General features: G+C 45.2%; 1 protein-coding gene and 1 non-coding gene across 4 annotated transcripts in view; one reads left to right on the top strand and one right to left on the bottom strand.

Annotated features, from left to right (window-relative positions):
* LOC124622155 (semaphorin-2A-like) overlaps positions 1-19,801 on the top strand; it is a 1,077,868-nt gene that overhangs the window by 751,401 nt on the left and 306,666 nt on the right. The window lies entirely within an intron of this gene.
* On the bottom strand, positions 8,780-8,854 carry Trnaa-cgc. Its single transcript has one exon. It is a non-coding gene; the product is annotated as a tRNA-Ala (tRNA).

The raw sequence follows: 19,801 nt of genomic DNA, 5'->3' as shown, positions 1-19,801 counted from the left end.
ACCATGTGCAACGTTTTCATATTCTCTCGCTAGTTATGCGCAAACTGTTGGTCCTACAGAATAAATGAACTCGACCGTTATGGAGAAAATTTAATGAAGTTAAATTTAGGACTGGGAATACGTGTTTTCTTAATGCCATAGTTTTTTATTTATCCTAGAAAATATACAAAAGTGACATCAAACGTGTTTTCTTGAATAATTCGAAAATCGTTGTCTCCAGCAAAAACGTATCCCAGTACAAAATCTAACTACATCAAATTTCCTACGAAAAGGCCCTGTTCATTTTTTTCTGGAGGACTAACAGTCTCCATTTAGTGAGCGAGAGAATATGAAAATCTCATATGTGGTGTTGAAGGCGTTGTGGGTTGCATAAAACCAATCGGTAGGGCATGTGAATCACACCGTATGCATTGAAACTGAGCAAGTGAATAAAGTGCTCTCTTTATGTCACAAAGCGAGAAGAGGTACCCACCATTCGAGACAGAGCTGACAGTTCCCTACTGCTGCAGATACTGGCTTGTGCTGTCTCAAAATTGCTTGTAAATTAGTACACATTAAAAAGTAAAGTTGGTTGAATTATCAAAATTCAAAATTCAATGCTCTGAATAGGATAAAATTTCGTGACACACACCATAGTACTCCGTCACGCAGTGACATATTGGCTGGGAAATACTAATCTATACGTGCTCAGTGCTGAAAGATGGCTTTTTCTATTCAACTCGACGTATGTGGAACACAGTTCATGATGACTCGCGCTGGATGTCTTGGAGAGACCGGTGCAACAAAGAGGCGATTCCTGGGCTCGATGACGGTGGAGTTCGCGTAATGTACGGCAGGCCACAGACGAAATCCAAACTAGTGAAAGTCGTCATAAGCGTGTGCACGCAGTCAACGGAGCGATCCGAACCGGAATCCGTAAACACGGGCAACGTCTATCACTCAGCTATCAACCGCCCGTATCGAAGGATTGAGGTGATAACGCGAACTTCCAGACAAGTGCGGGGTTGCAGAATTTATGGGCACACTCGCGTCAGTGGAAGAGCTCGCGTGATACGCCCGCGACGACGGCACTATCCGCGGGAGCAAGTTATAACTGTCGTATGAAGCCCAAGTACTTCTGATATATCCTCCATATCGATACTCGGGCTGACGGGTGTAATGGCACAGCCTCCTCCAGTATTACTTTTCCTCGACACTACTTTTCGACATCACTATTATTTTTAGAATTTTGGGCAGTTCATTATTATCTGTTACCTCTCTGAATACTTTGATGTAATTTTGTACACAGTACGTTATATTTCAAGCTAAAATTTATGAAAATTAGTTGCTTTACAAAATATTTTAGTTTCGATGTTATAATTGATAAGTACTAGTTCTGAATGTACAGTTAAAATTATTTTTTTAGAAACATTTGAAAATACGACTTACTTGCACACTTAAAATTTCTATTATTAATTACACAATCCAGTATTTACTATTTTTATTTCTGGATTCATTTATAAAATAATAAACGAAATTAATAATGTAACAAAAAGTAGTAGGAATTCATTTGTTAAGAAAAATAGGAAACCCTTTGAAATACTGTTATTTCCGCAGAGTGTGTGAGTCGTAAGCTTGCCTCTGATGTGATCGGAAGTGTTTTTGTATAATAGGTGCGAAAAATGTAATTTCGTCTTTGTTAATGTGAAAAATCAAAATACTGTATGATATAATAAAATGTGAGAAAATCAGTGGAAATATAGTTAAGTAAGAAAACAATAACCTTCCAATTTATCTACTTCAAACCAACCGCGAGGACTTGATCAGCTTCGAGAATCAGACTCCCTAGACAAGAAGAACTGTAGCCATCTCAAGATGACAAGCTAAGTGAACTTGAAAGTTTATTGTAATCTTAGCTCCTCTCAAATTTTCAGACAATACTTTGCTTATTAATTTCTTGGACTGGGCACTGTTTAATGTGGACAATAGAAGGAAGAAGGAAGGAGGGGGGGGGGGGGGGGATTACAGCGGGCAGTCCGAATTACTGTTGGAAACTAAATGGATAGCTAAAACTGCGTCTTTCGAGAAGATTGAATGAGAACACAGATGCATCTGAATGAGTTAAATACTAACGCATGCACGAGAGCTTTACAGAAATTCGTTGACAATGGTAGCTACATCTACATACCGTAAATACACCATGTTTTAGAACAAAAAATTACTCAAACGAACTTAAATCACTATCTCAAAAACAGCACTAAGACAGCTAAATTATCACCAATTGTAAATGAAAAGAATAGCCGTCAGATGTTGGTAGTGTTAGACAGTTTCGCAGAGTAATTCACGTCGTTTCGTGGGAGGACATTTCTTAAACGGTATCTGGGGACCTTTGATATCAATATAAAGAGAAATAACCTCTGTCTACATTATTGTGCCAGAAGTTCGTAATAATCCACAGCAGATCATTACAAAACAGAGCAAGTAAATACTAAAGATATTTGTGCCAGTTTGCAACACGTAAAACTACAGTGTAATAAAATAGAATCCCATCGAATGAATTCACTAAAAGTTCAGTTTTGCGTCTGTGATGTATTACTTCTAGTGCTTTGAAAATAGTATATTATGATGCGCACCTAATCCTAAACAGTGCTGTATTTGTCTGTTCAGAAGTGCTAACGGTTAGTTTTCTCCCGGAAAAATAACCACTAAGTGCGAGACCCTTACAAGGTGAAATGTATGATGTCCTCATAATCTTTCAGCACAGGTATTTCAGATCAAAATCATTCTATTGAAAGTCTGAGAGGATGAAAATATTTTGCAATAGCGTTGTAATACAAACATAGAACTATTTAAATAATTTCGTAGAACTGCCTGTAAAAATTTATTAACTGACCACTGTTCCTTTATTTTGCTGTAACAATTGCACAAAAGTGTGGAATGTGAGGTGTATAGTCCATATCTGAGATAGTTCTGTAAAGCCTGGTTTACACAGGAGCCCACACAAACGGTAGAGCACGAGCTAACGAGAATTTTCTCTGGTGTAAACAGTAGGCGACCACGAGCCAACTGCATTCCGTTGAGTACGATTCGCATTTGCTAGCGTTCGCTCGTGTTTCGCTGATTTTCAGTATTTTAGCGAAAGATCTAAGAAATTTCGCGTCCTCTCCGCTTCAGCGCTAGGTGCAGAGAAAGCTTTCGTCTGTTGCCTTGCCTACTTTTGTTGTTGAGATGAATTTCCTGAACGATGGAGCGCTCTGAAGGCAATATACAGTTGCTGATAGAAGAATATAGATGCTTCTGGGATCCAAGAGATCTACAGCACTAATGTCGACGGAAAAGAAATATGACTGATGGAACACTGTCGAAGCTCTCAAAGGTCTAAGTGCACATTTGACAAATACAATCAATTCAGTAGATACTTGCGCCAGGGGAACGGCGTGAATAAGCACAAGCTTTCTATGTCTTTTTATTAAAAAGAAAAAGCACAATAAATTTCCTAGGAAGTAAACAATTGCGAATAATTATCTCCTGAAAATCAAAATGGTTCCACACTCAGGGAATGAATGCAGGGGAGCAGATGCAGGAATCCTGCATCGTCGTTAGTGGCAAGGTCCTAGTGTCAAGCGTGTATCTGTGGCGTGTGGATTATTGTGATGAGTGCTTGTAAAATGTAGTGCCGGGTTTGTTCTGTAAGGGATGAAGGGACGGAAGAGGGTGAAACCCGGTGCCGCCAAATAGCCTGCTCTTCTCGAACACCAGCAGGGGGGCCGTCGAGCTTAACGTCTCCATCCGACGGGTGGATCATCATCAACAATAACACAAGCCCTCAATTCGTGAGACACCGCGGAGAGGCTTAGAATTTAATGCAGCATGTTGCCGCAAAGAGTGCTGATGAGAAACTTTACGTCGCCAACTCTCCTCCCCCTGACGTCACCACCTCCCCTCCCCCTGCCGGCCAAACACTGGCAGTGAAAAGTTTCCCCCACGAGGATCCAGACACCTTCACCTCCGCCTCGAGCGACTTTGTGGAGACGGGCATTGACGATCTCGGCTATGGATGCATGCATGAACCTATTATTGTTGTATTGTTGTGGTGTTCAGTTCGGAGGACTTGTTTGATACAGCTCTCCATGCTACTCTATCCTGTGCAAGCCTCTTCATGTTCATATAACTATTGCAACCTATATCCTTCTGAATCTGCTTAATGTCTTCATCTCTTGGTCTCCCTCTACGATTCCCCCTCCCCCCCTCCTCTCCCCTCCCCCCCCCCCCCCACACACAAACACAAACACACACATCCAGTACTATGTTGGCAATCTCTTGATGTGTTAGAATGTGTCCTATCAACCGATCCCTTCTTCTAGTCAGGTTGTGCCACAAATTTTTCTCCTCAGTTTGGTACAGTACCTCGTCATTAGTTACATGAAACATCCATGTAATTTTCAGCATTCCTCTGTAGCACCACACTTAAAAAGCTCATATTCTCCTCATATCTAAGCTGTTTACCGTTCATGTTTGAATTCCATACATGGCTACAGTCCATACAAATACTTCCAGAAAAGATATCCTAACACGTAAATCTGTATTCGATGTTAAACAACTTCTCTTCTTCAGAAACGCTTTTCTTGTCATTGCCAGTCTACATTTTGTATCCCCTCTACTTCCGACGTCATCCGTTATTTTGCTGCACAAATAGTAAGACTTATCTACTACTTTAAATGTCTCGTTTCCTAATGTAATTCCCTCAACTTCACCTGATTTTATTGTACCACAATCCATTATCCCTTTTTTACTTTTGTTTATCATCACCTTATGTCCACCTTTCAAGCACTATCCATCCCGTTCAACTGTCCTTCGAAGTCCTGTTCTGTCTGTGACAGAATTACAATGTCATCGGCGAACCTCAGAGCTTTTATTTCTTTTCCATGAAGTTTAATCCCTTCTCCAAATTTTTCTTTGGTTACCATTACTGCTTGCTCAATGTACAGATTGAATAACATTCGGGATAGGCTACAACCCTGACTCATTCCCTTCTCAAGCACTGCTTCTCTGTCATGCTCCTCAACTCGTATAACTACCTTTTGGTGTCAGCAAAAGTCGTAAATAGCATTTCGCTTCCTGTATTTTACCCTTGCTACCTTCAGAATTTCAAAGCGAGTATTTAAGTCAAAATACACTCCTGGAAATGGAAAAAAGAACACATTGACACCGGTGTGTCAGACCCACCATACTTGCTCCGGACACTGCGAGAGGGCTGTACAAGCAATGATCACACGCACGGCACAGCGGACACACCAGGAACCGCGGTGTTGGCCGTCGAATGGCGCTAGCTGCGCAGCATTTGTGCACCGCCGCCGTCAGTGTCAGCCAGTTTGCCGTGGCATACGGAGCTCCATCGCAGTCTTTAACACTGGTAGCATGCCGCGACAGTGTGGACGTGAACCGTATGTGCAGTTGACGGACTTTGAGCGAGGGCGTATAGTGGGCATGCGGGAGGCCGGGAGGACGTACCGCCGAATTGCTCAACACGTGGGGCGTGAGGTCTCCACAGTGCATCGATGTTGTCGCCAGTGGTCGGCGGAAGGTGCACGTGCCCGTCGACCTGGGACCGGACCGCAGCGACGCACGGATGCACGCCAAGACCGTAGGATCCTACGCAGTGCCGTAGGGGACCGCACCGCCACTTCCCAGCAAATTAGGGACACTTTTGCTCCTGGGGTATCGGCGAGGACCATTCGCAACCGTCTCCATGAAGCTGGGCTACGGTCCCGCACACCGTTAGGCCGTCTTCCGCTCACGCCCCAACATCGTGCAGCCCGCCTCCAGTGGTGTCGCGACAGGCGTGAATGCAGGGACGAATGGAGACGTGTCGTCTTCAGCGATGAGAGTCGCTTCTGCCTTGGTGCCAATGATGGTCGTATGCGTGTTTGGCGTCGTGCAGGTGAGCGCCACAATCAGGACTGCATACGACCGAGGCACACAGGGCCAACACCCGGCATCATGGTGTGGGGAGCGATCTCCTACACTGGGCGTACACCACTGGTGATCGTCGAGGGGACACTGAATAGTGCACGGTACATCCAAACCGTCATCGAACCCATCGTTCTACCATTCCTAGACCGGAAAGGTTCAAATGGCTCTGAGCACTATGGGACTCAACTGCTGAGGTCATTAGTCCCCTAGAACTTAGAACTAGTTAAATCTAACTAACCTAAGGACATCACAAACATCCATGCTCGAGGCAGGATTCGAACCTGCGACCGTAGCGATCTTGCGGTTCCAGACTGCAGCGCCTTTAACCGCACGGCCACTTCGGCCGTCTAAGACCGGCAAGGGAACTTGCTGTTCCAACAGGACAATGCACGTCCGCATGTATCCCGTGCCACCGAACGTGCTCTAGAGGTGTAAGTCAACTACCCTGGCCAGCAAGATCTCCGGATCTGTCCCCCATTGAGCATGTTTGGGACTGGATGAAGCGTCGTCTCACGCATTCTGCACGTCCAGCACGAACGCTGGTCCAACTGAGGCGCCAGGTGGAAATGGCATGGCAAGCCGTTCCACAGGACTACATCCAGCATCTCAACGATCGTCTCCATGGGAGAATAGCAGCCTGCATTGCTGCGAAAGGTGGATATACACTTTACTAGTGCCGACATTGTGCATGCTCTGTTGCCTGTGTCTATGTGCCTGTGGTTCTGTCAGTGTGATCATGTGATGTATCTGACCCCAGGAATGTGTCAATAAAGTTTCCCCTTCCTGGGACAATGAATTCACGGTGTTCTTATTTCAATTTCCAGGAGTGTAGTCAAAAACTTTCTCTAAGTCTACAAGTGCTGTAAACGTAGGTTTACGTTTTCTTAACCTACATTCTAAGGTAAATAGTAGTGTCCACATTGTTTCGCTTGTTCCTATATTTCTCCGGAATCCATTCTGATCTCCCCCGAGATCGGCTTTTACGTCTTTCCACTGTTCAGTAAAAAACTCGCGTTAGTACTTTGCATCCATGACTTATTAAACTGATACTATTCACATTTGTCCTTACCATCTTTCTTGGAGGATATTTCGCCTGTCTCATACAACTTGCACACCAGATGGAAGAGTTCGGTCATGCCCTACTTTCCCAAGGTTATCAGTAATTCTGACGGAATGTCGTCGACTCCCGGGACCTTGTTTCGACTTGCCCCTCTTCAGAAACCATATGTTTGTCTGATCTCTCAACTGATACTCGTCTGATGTGGTTGCACCTACGGTACGGATATCTGTATCACTGAGGCCACCCATCCAACCCACCAATGGCAAAGGGGAGATGTATCTATTATGCTAACAAAAAATGTACGAAAGACTTCATCATTCTCGTTGCTTACGTTCCTGGTAGCTGTCACTACATGATTGCTGTATCGCTGTTATGTTAGAAGTTTTGTATGATAATAAAATCGTTTTACATGGGATCACTTTGTCTGCACTCATACACACTATAGGTCAGATTTTATCAAGTAGCCTATGCAACAACCCTATGTACAGATAAGTATTTATTCCAATCTTCCCTTCTTCCCTTCACCCTGCCTTTCTCCACAACCCATTTCTCTGGTTACCTCCTCCACCCCCTACTTTCTGTCCATCCCCTCTTGCCCCTCTCTCTGTTCATCTCCTCCTCCCCTCCCGCTGTCAATCTGCTCTGCCCCGACTGCTCATTGCTCGTTTCCCCTCTGTCTACCTCCTCCCTCTAATTTCATCTCCTCCTCCCACTCTCTTTGCCAGTCTCCTCCGCCCCTCTCTTTATTGATCTTCTCCTCTCGCCTCGCTCTGTCCATCCTCTCTTTCTCTCTCTGTCTCTGTCTCTCTCCATCTCCTCCTCTCCTCTCTTTCTTTCAATTTCTCCATCTCCTATCTCTGTTCACTACTCCTCTTCCTACCTGTGCTTATCTCCTCCTTTCCCGTTGCTGTCTGTCCATATTCTCATCCTCCCTTCTCTTTCCACGTTATCACACTCATCCCATTAGAAGGCTGGCGATTCTTACACCTACAGCATTTCTTTCCACATTGTAATTAGTATGTTACCTAATTGAAATCATTCCAGGAGTTATGGATAAGCTTTTTCCGCATCGCTTTGCCCGCATAGGCACACATCAAATATATTTCACACATATTTAACATACTTCACACGTATTTTAAACATATTTGACTTCTATGTCTAGCGAATTTCGCCCTCCAATTTTATTTTCACGCAACTCAACATTTATAACGGTGTATCTCCTGAGCTATGTGCCGTACTGTGATGTAATTGTATAATTATATCCAGTGGTACATGTGCCAGCTGTCTGTGAAATGTGTTGAGGATAGAGTTGTAGTGGAGAAGTAATAAATTAAAACGTCATGTATGATGCGGCAGCTTTTACTCGCATCTTAGTGTTTGATGTCACATCTCCTGAAGAGTGTCTTGTACAGTGATGCAATTTATTTGGTGCATTCAGTGGTATATGTGAATTCTATCTGCAAAATGTGTGACGAATACAGTTAGTAGTGAATATGTAATCAATTAAAACGTTATGCTTCATGTAACTGTTTTACTTTATGAACAGGGATAATGTAGTAACCAAAAAACTTTTTTTTCATCATTTCGTGGGGGGCGTCCACGAGGAGTAGTTTCGTAAAGATTTGAAATTATGTGTAAAGTTTGTTGCATGTCTGTAAGTTCTCTCTGTCACAAATACTGAATGACTAAAGTACGGGTCCAGATTGAGATTTTCACACTGCAGCGGAGTGTGCGCTGATATGAATTTTCCTGGCAGATTAAAGCTGTTTGCCGGACCGAGACTCGAACTCGGGACCTTTGCCTTGCGCGGGCAAGTGCTCTACCAACTGAGCTATCCAAGCACGACTCACGCCACGTCCTCACAGCTTTACTTCTGCCAGTACCTCGTCTCCTACCTTCCAAGCATTACAGAAGCTCTCCTGCGAACGTTGCAGAACTAGCACTCCTGAATGAAAGGGTATTGCAGAGGCATGGCTTAGCCACAGCCTGAGGGATGCTTCCAGCATGAGATTTTCACTCTGCAGCGGAGTGTGCGCTGATATGAAACTTCCTGGCAGATTAAAACTGTGTGCCGAACCGAGACTCGAACTCGGGACCTTTGGCTTATTTTGAAGTACGGGTATTCTCGCGTCCTGTGCTTCGCTGCTTTTTTGACCCCCTCCACTCTCTTATAGGTGGGTAGTTCTTACCCCAACAGTGATTCTTCCCAGCCGGCCGGTGTGGCCGGGCGGTTCTAGGCGCTTCAATCTGGAACCACGCGACCACTACGGTCGCAGGTTCGAATCATGCCTCGCACATGGATGTGCGTGATGTCCTTAGGTTAGTTAGGTTTAAGTAGTTCTAAGTTCTAGGAGACTGATGACCTCAGATGTTAAGTCCCATAGTGCTCAGAGCCATTTGAACCATTTGATTCTTCCCAGATAGTAAACGATATGTGTACCAAGTTTGATCGAAACGGTCCAGTGGTTTAGGAGATGTGGCACATATAAACGTACATATACACATACATACATACATACATATGTAATTCCATTTTTATAATTTGCATGGGGTTTCGATGACCATTTGTTGCCCTCCTTGGAAAATCTGCTTGATGAGTATGCCATGGAGACTCCCATCTTCCAGCATGACAACAGTTGTGTTCACAGGGTTGCATGCATGCGTTCCTGATGTGACGAACACCCAGACATCCTATCGCACCTGCACTGGCCCACGAAATGAACCTATGTTATGCCCGCATCTCGTGGTCGTGCGGTAGCGTTCTCGCTTCCCACGCCCGGGTTCCCGGGTTCGATTCCCGGCGGGGTCAGGGATTTTCTCTGCCTCGTGATGGCTGGGTGTTGTGTGCTGTCCTTAGGTTAGTTAGGTTTAAGTAGTTCTAAGTTCTAGGGGACTTATAACCACAGCAGTTGAGTCCCATAGTGCTCAGAGCCATTTGAACCATTTGAACCTATGTTAATTAGCAGTTACTCAATGTGGTTGCTCCACGATGTCTAACCATAAATGAATAACCTGATCTGAGGCAATTATCGGAGGTGAAGTCGGTGTTAGCTTAACGCCTCCTGGGGAGGGGGGGGTGAGGAGGGGGGGGGGAGGGGGGGGGGGGAGGTGGGCAGCATTTTTCTATGTCTGGTTTGCTTACTTCTATATTGTGTCACTCTCGCGTTAGCGCACCACGCCGTAGATGCAACGTATACTAATAGATTGAACCTAACTAAAGGGAAGCGGAAGTGCGGCGCACGCTGGCGGGGTAAAACAGCGTGAATAGGCGCCCCGGCGCGCTAGCGTCCACTTCTAATTTACCGCCGCAAAAGCCAGGAGAGCGCAGGGCGCGATTCGTGTGGCAGCGGCCGCTGCAGCCACGCCCCGGCTCGGATTTACCACCGCTCAATGAGGATGGATGGCGGCTGCTAATAAAAATCTAAATACCGGCGATTTATGCGGGCCGGGTGGCGCAATCCCGCGCGGCGAGCGGGCGGGCCAGCGGGGGCGGCAATCCCATCCCACGCCGGCCCTGGAGCGCGGTAATGCCTGCGCCCGGCACGGACAGGTAGCCCGCGCAGACCCGCCGCCGGGACACTAAATCAAATTTATCGCCACCGCGGCGACGGAGTAATTCCAGAAACCAATAGGCGGGGGCCCGGCCCCTCTTGTGCTCGCAGGCCGCGTTCGCGTCGCAAATCAGACGCGCCGGAACGCTGCCGAATCAGCTGCCTATTGGAAGCGTTACCCGTGTTCCCACTCGCGACAGCAGTCGTCCTCTTACTTCTGACAACGCACTTACACCCCATATGTGGGAATTAGATCACCACCTCCTTGGCACCACTGAACACTTCCGAACATCCTATACTTCCCGTAAACTCCACTATAACGTCTCCACTGTTTCCCCCATAATCACAAATCATGGTGTACTTCCGCACTACATCAACACGTCCCACCCGCTCCATCCTTGCACACACTCCGTGTTCTCTTCCAGCACAGTATTAAGACCCACCCCCATTTCCTGACAGCGATACCCGCCCTGACATCTACAGCCCCCCCCCCCCCTCGTTCGTCACCATCCCTTTCTTTCTCTCCTCCTCTTGACTTTGTCCTAATCGCTATACTATTTATCACTACTGCCCCGATTCCTGTGTATCCCCTTACCCATCCACCCACGTTGCACGTACAACCTAATCCACGTGATTCATATTTCTCCACAAAAATTTGAGGGGGGTAGGACATCAACCGGGCCGACTTGGAGCAGGAGAGGCATCTCAGGACATTTTAATTTCCAGTGTCTATACTTTTAGAAATAAATTCATAAAACTTTGTCAGCATCGCCAGGAAGGATTCAGGATTCACACCCATTGCAGTGGAAGTTCGAAAACATAACAAAATATTTCTTTTTACGTGCGAAATTTCATTTTTTTTTTACTTACTAATGGCTGCTTTTGTTGCTATAGGTACACTTTTCTTCATAAGTTAGAGAGATTCTTCGATGAATGTTGCGCAGCATACATACCATACTCACAGGTGTATGCAACTCTAGAATTTATTTAATTTACGAAAAAACGAATGAACTGTTATATTTTAAACTTCATGTTTAGAGAAAACACAATTTTTTTAGTTAATTACCTCTATTTTTACCACAGTTTTTAATAGATTTGGAAAATTCTAGAGTTTCATACACCTTTAAGTATGGTTTGTATGCTGCGCAAAATTCATCGAAGAGTCTCTCTTACGTATGAAGAAAAGTGTACCTATAGCAACAAATTCTGCCATTAGTAAGTGAAAAAAATGATGAAATTTCACACGTAAAAATTACTTCGTTATGTTTTAGAACTTCCACTGCTATGAGTGTGAATTCTCAATCCTTCCTGGTCATGCTGACAAAGTTTTATGAATTTATTTCTAAATGGATACATACTGGAAATTGAAATGTCCTGTGGTGCCTCTCCTGCTCCAAGTCGACCCGTTTGACGTCCTACCCTCGTTAACCAGAGAACCAATCCACCTCCTCTCACCTCATTACTCACACTAAATGCAGGTCTCTACTACAAACTGAGACTGAAGTTTAATACAGCGCGTTGCTTGTTTTAACTTTCTCGCATGTCGTTATAACTGGTTTAAAGCCATACAACGTTTCTCCATGTGTTATTAAAAATATATACAATGAAAGGCGTCTTTTAATATAATTTTAAAATATTTGTATGTAGTTCATACTTTTAAAAGTATCCTTTGAACTCCATGAAGAGTGGAGTATTGTGCCATTGCTCGCCCACGTTCGCCCCTTTTGAGGCGAGGGAATGAAATAACTATAAAGAGAAATAACTTTCATTAGACTGATTCTTTGTAGACAGTTTAGGTTTTCGATACGCCTTCCGTACTGGTTACATTTTCAGAGAATGAAAGTAATCTTAAAGTACAGTATGATGTAGGGCCATCTCTGCCATCCAAAACATCTGTAGCTACACGCTCCAAGTCAGATTACGGTGAGTGGCGAAAGGTAATCCATGTTCCACTGTCATTTACCTTCTACCATGTTCCAGTCACGAATGGTGTGCTGCAAGAACGTCTGGTGGGAAGTAGCGTTTGAGCTTTAAACACCGGCCGCGGTGGCCGAGTGGTTCTAGGCGCTTCAGCCCGGAACCGCGTGAGTGGTGCGGTCGCAGGTTCGAATCCTGCTTCGGGCATGGATGTGTGTGATGTCCTTAGGTTTGTTAGGTTTAAGTAGTTCTAAGATCTAGGGGACTGATGACCTCAGATGTTAAGTCCCATAGTGCTAAGAGCCATTTGAACCATTTTCAGCTTTAAACTCGTATCACCGTATTATGCACCAAGTACACGATAACTCTGTGCCTGCCTTTCGAGCACAAGCAATGGACTGCTAGCAACGTCGCTCTGAGACTGGCAACAGATGGGGTAGGAAATTCGCGTCCCATGAGTAGCCTGCTGCTAACACCACAATAGAAACGGCTACGTTTGGAGTGGTTTCGTGACCAGGAAGCATGGATTGCTGATGAAGGGGGTCGCACTGCGCTCTGCGATGGAACGCGGTTCTGCACTACCCCGAATGACTGTCGCTTGGGAGAATGGCGGCAACTTGTTTTGGAGACGCACAGTGGGTTGCTGATGATGATGATGTTTGGTTTGTGGGGCGCTCAACTGCGTGGTTATCAGCGCCCGTACAATTATCCAATCTTTGCTCAGTCCAATTTCGCCACTTTCCTGGATGATGATGAAATGATGAGGACAACACAAACACCCAGTCATCTCGAGGCAGGTGAAAATCCCTGACCCCGCCGGGAATCGAACCCGGGACCCCGGGCTCGGGAAGCGAGAACGCTACCGCGAGACCACGAGCGGCGGACACAGTGGGTTGCTGCCGGCGTCATGGTACGCGATATGACTTCAGGACACGGCTAGTAGTGACTGTGGGAACTGTAAAGGCAGAACGATACATCACGGACATCCTACGTCCACATGGTCAACTCTCATGCAACAGTACTGTTTTGCCATTTTCCAACATGGCAGTGCTCGTCCACACATCGCACGTGTCTATATGAGCTAGCTGTGTGACGTTAGGAACTCCTGTGGCCAGTAGGATCTCCAGATCTGTACCCGACAGACCATGTGTGGGATCAGCTCGGACCTTAACTCCACCCCAGTGCGTATCCAGGATATCAAGGCGCGTTTACATCAGTCGTGGTCCCGCTTGTCTCAGGAGAGAATACAACGGCATTATCAAACTCTTCCCGACCAAATCAGTGCATGCATTTATACCACAGGGGGTGCAATATCATGCTGATAAATTGATTCATACTGTTAAGGTTAGTAAATATGCCTAGATTTTGTAATCACTGGAGTAACAATACGTACCATCACAACTTGTGAAGTTTCAATTTCTCTCCTCGACCTTTTCTGGGCGTTTCACTTTTCATGCCAAGCAGTGCAGTTAATGTGGCGCTGCCTGAAGATAACGATGTTTTAGATGTACTTAAAAAGAGTCTGAAAACAGTTTTCTGTAAGCTAGGATTTAAAGTCATTGTCAAATAAAACGATTTTTATGGATAGGCCCATGCTTTACTTGAAATAAATAAATACTTTACACGATAGGCTAATTTTGGCGCTTAGGTTATTTTGAAGTGAACACGAGTTTACGTTCGGTATAACACCTTAATATATGATATGGAATGTAAGAGGCTAAAATTACGTGGCTTATCGCACTCAGATTTAAGTCTCAGGCGGCCACAACAACAGTCCCACAATATCGTGTCATAGCACGAAGCACGTTCTTATACTCCTACGTACCCTGCCGTAAAACAGTAACAGTAGTGACAAATAATATGTGGCCTTCCATTTGCTACTCGTATATATGTACTGTTCGTAGTTACTCCAATTCGATCTGAGGTGGCCCTCACACGTCTTCGGATCGGGCACTGTCCTCTGACGCATAGCTATTTATTACGGCGGGAGGATCCTCCGTTTTGTGATGCTTGTGGTGTGCACATCTCTGTCCGCCACATTTTAACAGACTGCATTTTATACCGTGATGCAAGGGCAGAAGCACAAGTTGATGGTGATCTGCCGTGTGTTTTAGCTAATGATGAGACGTGTGTGTCTAGGGTTTTTAAGTTTTGTGATGTGTCTGGACTCTGGCCTAAACTTTTAGGCTGGAGGTTTTAGTGTATTGCAGAGTGGCTGACACCTCCCTTTTTTTCCTTGCGGTCAGCCGGCCACTTCCATCTGCTACATTGTTTTAGCCCCCTCTCTCGTTTTCTTCCTGTGTTGTCCATGTTTTACTGCTGACGCCCTGCTTCATCCCACGCTTCGGTGTGGGTGAGCACATCTTTTCCGATGATTGTTTCCCGTGTTTTATGTTCCGTTTTATGTAAATATTCTGAGCTTTTTTTTTTTTTTTTTTTTTTTTTTTTGACACCCGTCTCACTATGATACTGAACGGGCGCTGAAGACCTTGTTGTCGTGCGCCCACAAAACCCCTCTACTACTACTACTACTACTGGCCCTTAAAACTGCTACACCATGAATAAATACAGATGATAAACGGGTATCCATTGGACACATATATTATACTAGAACTGACATGTGATTACATTTTCATGCAATTTGGGTGCATAGATCCTGGGAAATCAGTGCCCGGAACAACCGCCTCTGGTCGTAATAACGGCCTTGATACGCCTGGGCATTGAGTCAAACAGAGCTTGGATGGCGTGTACAGGTACAGCTGCCCCTGCGGCTTCGTCACCATACCACAGTTCATCAAGAGTAGTGAAACGCTTATTGTGACGAGCCAGTTGCTCGGCCACCATTGACCAGACGTTTTCAATTGGTGAGAGATCTGGAGAATGTGTTCGCCACGGCAGCAGACGAACATTTTCTGTATCCAGAGAGGCCGGTACAGGACCTGCAACATGCGGTCGTGCATTATCCTGCTGAAATGTAGGGTTTCGCAGGGATCGTATGAAGGGTAGAGCCACGGGTCGTAACACATATGAAATGTAACGTCCACTGTTCAAAGTGCCGTCAGTGCGAACAAGAGGTGACGGAGACGTGTAACCAATGGCACCCCATACCATCACGCTGGGTGATACGCCAGTATGGCGATGACGAATACACGCTTCCAATGTGCGTTCACCATGATGTCATCAAACATGGATGCGACCATCCTGATGCTGTAAACAGAACCTGGATTCATCTGAAAAAATGACGTGTAGCTATTCGTGCACCCAGGTTCGTCGTTGAGTACACCATCGCAGGTGCTCCTGTCTGTGATGCAGCCGTCAATGCGAACAAGAGGTGACGGAGACGTGTAACCAATGGCACCCCGTACCATCACGCCGGGTGATACGCCAGTATGGCGATGACGAATACACGCTTCCAATGTGCGTTCACCGTGATGTCACCAAACATGGATGCGACCATCCACAGAACCTGGATTCATCTGAAAAAATGACGTGTTGCCATTCGTGCACCCAGGTTCCTCGTTGAGTACACCATCGCAGGCGCTCCTGTCTGTGATGCAGCGTCAAGGGTAACCGCAGCCAGGGTCTCCGAGCTGATAGTCCATGCTGCTGCAAACGTCGTCGAACTGTTCGTGCAGATGGTTGTTGTCTTGCAGACGTCCCCATCTGTTCAAACGTCTCCATCTGGTGACTCAGGGATCGAGACGTGGCTGCACGATCCGTTACAGCCATGGGGCTAAGATGCCTGTCATCTCGACCGCTAGTGATACGAGGCCGTTGGGATCCAGCACGGCATTTCGTATTACCCTCCTGAACCCACCGATTCCATATTCTGCTAACAGTCATTGGATCTCGACCAATGCGAACAGCAATGTTGCGATACGATAAACCACAATCGCGATAGGCTACAATCCGACCTTTATCAAAGTCGGAAACGTGATGGTACGCATTTCTCCTCCTTACACGTGGCATCGTTACAACGTTTCACCAGACAACGCTGGTCAACTGCTGTTTGTATATGAGAAATCGGTTGGAAACTTTCCTCATGTCAGCACGTTGTAGGTGTCGCCACCGGCGCCAGCCTTGTGTGAATGCTCTGAAAAGCTAATCATTTGCATATCACAGCGTCTTCTTCCTGTCGGTTAAATTTCGCGTCTGTAGCACGTCATCTTCGTGGTGTAGCAATTTTAATGGCCAGTAGTGTATTATTGGCTGACATCTCACGGCCTCCTCTGCGGTTACGTTCCATGCCGACGTGCCGGAGCTCGATGTTACAACGGAACATAAAGTAGGAATGTATTCGTTACTAACTGGTACGCAGTCTTTGTATTTACATCTGTATGTACTTTGTATAGTCTAGGAGGTGGTTTGCCACTCACTGGTTCGTAAACTGTGTAAGTGATAATTTAAGTATTCCGTATTGTGTAAGACGCGTGTTGTAGAGCGTTAATTTCTTCAAAGAACGTGAAGAGTGGTAGAGAGAGCATAAAAATTTCATAAAAATATATATTTTACATGCGGAGAAATAAATATAATTTCGAATAATGAACGGATTGCGGCAAGGGAGTACTACTGAGTACCGCACAGTGCACGCTTACAGTACTTGTGTCTTTCACGGGACTTATTAATTGCCAGATATTGCAATGATTAGCACTTAATACGTGGTCTAGCGGAGAGCTAAAATTGTAGAGGAAGACAGAGATTCAAATAATTTACGCTACAAATAGTTGCGAACCCTGGATGCGGCTGCTTGTCTGTGATAAGTGTTTGGTTTAATATGCGTGCCCATCTCGACACACTGTGCGTCAGAACACTAAAATCACTATCCCCTCTAAAAGAAGAAAATAGCACGTAAAGTAATTCTGGCGCAGAAGGCAAAAAAGGGAGTAAAACTTAATTTGGTTTTCGTTCGCCCGCACGAAATAACAATAGAAAATTATGTCTTTTAACAGGTGCGTTACAATGTGCTCTTAGCGACATAGCTGTAACAAGTACATCCTTACGAAAAAATCACAGGAGCCTAATTTATCGCTTACATTTCTGACATTTTAATTTAGTTTTTTAGCAATTCTGGAAGCCACGCAGGTTGAGTGACAGTGACACGTTGCAAGACATATTACGCCTCATAATTCTTTGGAAACCGATGCGACTGCATTACGAGAAATGTCATTCCGCGTTTAGTGGCGGATATCGTAAATCAGACCCTATTGCAGAGCTGCTTTCGACGTGCGCGCGTGAATTTCGGCCGCAGTGTTTTCGACGTTCGCCCGTCCTCTCTGACCGTTATATACGCGCCCCAATCAATTCCGATTGCCTGTCACTGGTGTACGTGACAACAACAGGCTCCATCTGCTACCCACCGGCATCATTATAGTTAGCTGCTCGTTTTATCACTGAATGGGTCTGTTACGCTTAGTAGCACTGGCGATTTCAATGATTACGATCCAGGCGATCAAATGTCGTTTTTGGAGACTCATCTGCTCGTAATGGTGTAGACTACGCTGTATTTCTCGTAAATTATGAAAACATGTATCATTTTGTTCATCAAAATTGAGACAGTGTGAAGCAGAAATCGAATTAAATGTTCACTAAAATCCACAGTCTTCTCGTATGATGTGAAATACCATGGATGAAAGCAGAACGATGAATTCATTACATGTAGATTTTCGGATGTCTTCAGTTCATTACATTTGCTGAGGTGATAACCTAGGATATCTGCTGTATAGATCCGTGACTGCACTGAGAAGTTATTGTAGGCTGAACACTACACACTGTGTCCTGAGGGAACCATCTCATCACAAAAGTAACTTCGAGTGTGCCTGAAGGACGTATACTACAGTAGAAGTATAATACGACCAGTGTTGAATATGATGATTCAGGACTTCACTGGCGTCCCTTTGAGGGACTGTGGTGATCACATGTAGAGGATATTTTTCTTCCTAAGGAACATATCGTTTCCGAACGATATTTTTGCAGTTACGGGAGCGACGTCTTGGTGTCCAACACTTCGTGGCAACACGTAGTTTTGTTCAAATGGTTCGAATGGCTCTAAGCACTGAGGTCATCAGTCCCCTTGACTCAGAACTACTTAAACCTAACCGACCTAAGGACATCACACACATCCATACTCGAGACAGGATTCGAACCCACAACCGTAGCAGCAGCGCGGTTCCGGACTGAAGCGCCTAGAACCGCTCGGCTACAGCGGCCGGCTGTAGTTGTGTGGTCGTTGTGACACTTCTGAATCTTCATTATGCCTCACCAGTTGTTATTTTACACATTCATGTAATGATGTAAAATTATTATATGCACTGTATTAGAAGTTAATACGCTTCGTCATCAAGCACCTTTGCTCATAAATCGCCGTGTCACGGATTGTGCGGCAGGTTCGAGTCCTCGCTCAAGCATGGGTGTGTGTGTTGTTCGTAGCATAAGTTAGTTTAAGTCAGTTTAAGTAATGTATAAGTCAAGGGACCTGTGACCACAGCAGTTTGGTCCCTTAGAAATGCACACACATTTCAACATTTCATTACATCGAGACGTTTGTGCACGTGGACGTGCCGCAATACGCCTCCTTAACGCATTTCATATGTGCTCCATGGGAGTTAAGTCGAGGGAACAACAAGCCAGTCCATTTGCTGAATATCCTCTCGTTCCAAGAGCTCCTCCTCTTCCACCACCACCACCACCACCACCACCACGACTGCCACCTGCGCTGTTCGATTTGGTCGCGTGTTGTTATCCACTTAAAATGAAGTCAGGGCGGAATGCACGCCTGAATAGACGTACATGGGGAAGGAGTACAGTGTCACAATGACTGGTGAGTGCACAGTGTTGAAAGATTTAGAGGCCAATGCACTCATGCATCATTACGCCAACTCACACCATAACACTCGGATTACCAAAACGATCATGCTCGACATTGTTCCTGGGTGCATTACATGTTCCCACATCTCGCCATATGAGGGTGCCTCTAGCCATTATCAAACAAGATGTGATCTTTTACGGTTATATACCAATACGAAAAATAGGAACATATTATATGACCATCTATTACATTACGCTCAAGTATAAAGATTCTAAGAATGTGTGGAATACAAGTGAGTACTGGCACAAACTACTGTGTAATATGGACAAAATAACTGACGAATGTGATGAACAAGCAAAAGAAAAGGGTGGGGGTGGGAGGAACAGAGGGGAGTTAAGATTCAGTGGAATGAGGGTAGGGAATAGTTATACTATTTACAACAAGTTCATTATTTCACAGTGTGCAAGCCTGAATAATGGAACTGTAAACTGACCATCAAAGATTAAGTCTAGATTC

This window comes from Schistocerca americana, chromosome 7, assembly GCF_021461395.2.
Source record: "Schistocerca americana isolate TAMUIC-IGC-003095 chromosome 7, iqSchAmer2.1, whole genome shotgun sequence".
NCBI classification, from domain to species: domain Eukaryota; kingdom Metazoa; phylum Arthropoda; class Insecta; order Orthoptera; family Acrididae; genus Schistocerca; species Schistocerca americana.
Note: the sequence above shows the minus strand (reverse complement) of the source record. Positions and strands in the feature narration are given on the sequence as shown.